The 2,500-nt window shown below is 51.0% G+C and overlaps 1 pseudogene; it reads left to right on the top strand.

The window, feature by feature from the left end:
* LOC143351069 (large subunit ribosomal RNA) overlaps positions 1-2,500 on the top strand; it is an 8,336-nt pseudogene that overhangs the window by 2,110 nt on the left and 3,726 nt on the right.

Below are 2,500 nucleotides of genomic sequence, written 5' to 3'. Positions count from 1 at the left end.
AATATGTGTAAAAGCAATTTTTTTAAACGTTTTTTTTTAACCAAAAAGAAAAACGAGTCACACAAGTGCGAAACGATTATAAAATAAAATAACTTGAGCGATGTGAGAGAGAGACACACACCCATCGGGCGAAAGGGAATCCGGTTTCTATTCCGGAACCCGGCAGCGGAACCGTATACCATTCGGGCCCTCGTAAGAGTAGTTCGTCGGGGTAACCCAAAATGACCTGGAGACGCCGTCGGGAGATCCGGGAAGAGTTTTCTTTTCTGTATAAGCGTTCGAGTTCCCTGGAAACCTCTAGCAGGGAGATAGGGTTTGGAACGCGAAGAGCACCGCAGTTGCGGCGGTGTCCGGATCTTCCCCTCGGACCTTGAAAATCCAGGAGAGGGCCACGTGGAGGTGTCGCGCCGGTTCGTACCCATATCCGCAGCAGGTCTCCAAGGTAAAGAGCCTCTAGTCGATAGATTAATGTAGGTAAGGGAAGTCGGCAAATTGGATCCGTAACTTCGGAATAAGGATTGGCTCTGAGGAGCGGGGCGTGTCGGGCTTGGTCGGGAAGCGAGTCTGGCTGACGTGCCGGGCCTGGGCGAGGTGAACGGCGTTGAACGGATTCGTTCGTTCTCGTCGGGATCCGAGCTCGGTCCCGTGCCTTGGCCTCCCGCGGATCTTCCTTGCTGCGAGGCTTTCGTTGGCGGCTTGCCGTCGTCGATCGTCCTCTTCGGCCGCCATTCAACACTCAGCTCAGAACTGGCACGGACTAGGGGAATCCGACTGTCTAATTAAAACAAAGCATTGCGATGGCCCCCAAGGGTGTTGACGCAATGTGATTTCTGCCCAGTGCTCTGAATGTCAACGTGAAGAAATTCAAAAAAGCGCGGGTAAACGGCGGGAGTAACTATGACTCTCTTAAGGCGGTCGTTTGAGGTGTCGGGGCGGCTTGCCGTCCTAGTATCCGAGACCAGTCCTTAAGTTGAGTTGTAGTTGCAGGGATGGCAATGCGTAACACAGGCCTCTGGCCCTTCAGCCTCTCCCATCCAAGTCGCGCGACCTACCTCCTCGTGGTGCCTGCCGGTAACACGTTTGGAGTCGGGAGACAACAATGTTGTCTCTCGATTCCAAACGTGGCTAAATGGCGCGCGGCGAACTCGGCGAAAGCCGAACGGACATTATGTCTGGGGTTCCCTGGGTTAGCAGCCCTGGGATACCTCGGAGCTCTGCTCCAATATTATTGCTCCTAAAACTACAAGGAAGCCTCGGAACCCCGATTGCTCTTCTGGTAACGACTCGGCGACGTCTCATGGATATCCCGTCGATTTACGATTGAATTTAGATTTAGAGTGTCTTTCCTGTCCTTCCTGTCTTTCTGATCTTTCCTCTAGAGCCCTTGCGCAACGTAAACAACATATCCGCCGTTGTAACCAGCCTCCACCTAGCTCGGATGGTACATACCTCTGTGAGGTATGCAACTCGAGTTACCCTAAGTATGCCTCCCTCCGCCAGCATTCGAAGCGAGCCCACCCTGTGGAATACAACGCACAGGACGTACAGCTGGCTCAAGCTCGAATACCTACCTCCAGGGCTAAATGGACCGATGCCGAGGAAAAACAACTAGCTCGGCTCGAATCTCAGCTTCCTGCAGGTTTAATGCAGAAGGAGATTGTTGCTCGTTTAGCCAGCTTGCATGGTGGACGTTCTGCGGATGGCATCAAGAAACAACGACAGAAGCCATCGTATAGATCCTACCTTTCTGAATTCATTTCCCATAGGAATACAGTGTCATTACCGGAAATACCTACACCTAACCCTCTTAGAATCACCTGTCCGTTAACTCCACGCCTGCGCCTCGAACGAATTGATTCCATTGCTCCTTGGAATAGGATATTGACGCCTCCATCTGTCACTCCTACCAGGGGCAATGAGGACCCTCCCGATGAAGCTTATGTTCTTGTTAATCACCCGGGCATTTGCTCGCACCTCAGAGAGCTTATACCATCGTGCTCTCTAGACGGGCAACGTCTTATTCAAGCCTTAATGTCTAGCGAAAATTTTGAGCTGTTTGACCCTATTATTTCGGCCGCAATCTGCAACCTCGCTAATCCTGTTAGAGACGCTAGACCTGCTAATAGAAGAAATAGAAAGCCCAATAGGAAAAATAATAATAATAGAAATAAAAACAACCGTACCACTGCGAGATCCACCATGTTCAGCAGCCATCAGCGACTTTTTGCTAAAAATCCCTCTCAACTGGCACACGCGATATTGGATGACAAAGATGCTTCCACCTCCATCTTTCCTCCTATGGCCGATCTCGAGGCTGATTACCGTCTTATCTTCGAAGAATGTCCGCAGTATAGGGGCTCCGCTCCCAGCCCGGCTTCTGAAATAATCCACCTTGATCATCCGATCACGTTTAGAGAGACGGAGTTAGCTCTGCGACGGCTAAAGCAAACAGCGTGTGGCCCTGATGGTATTACTAGAGAGCACCTTAGGATGGCAAATA

Source organism: Colletes latitarsis, unplaced genomic scaffold, assembly GCF_051014445.1.
Source record: "Colletes latitarsis isolate SP2378_abdomen unplaced genomic scaffold, iyColLati1 scaffold0065, whole genome shotgun sequence".
In the NCBI taxonomy this organism is placed as follows: domain Eukaryota; kingdom Metazoa; phylum Arthropoda; class Insecta; order Hymenoptera; family Colletidae; genus Colletes; species Colletes latitarsis.
This window is presented reverse-complemented; position numbering and strand designations above follow the sequence as displayed.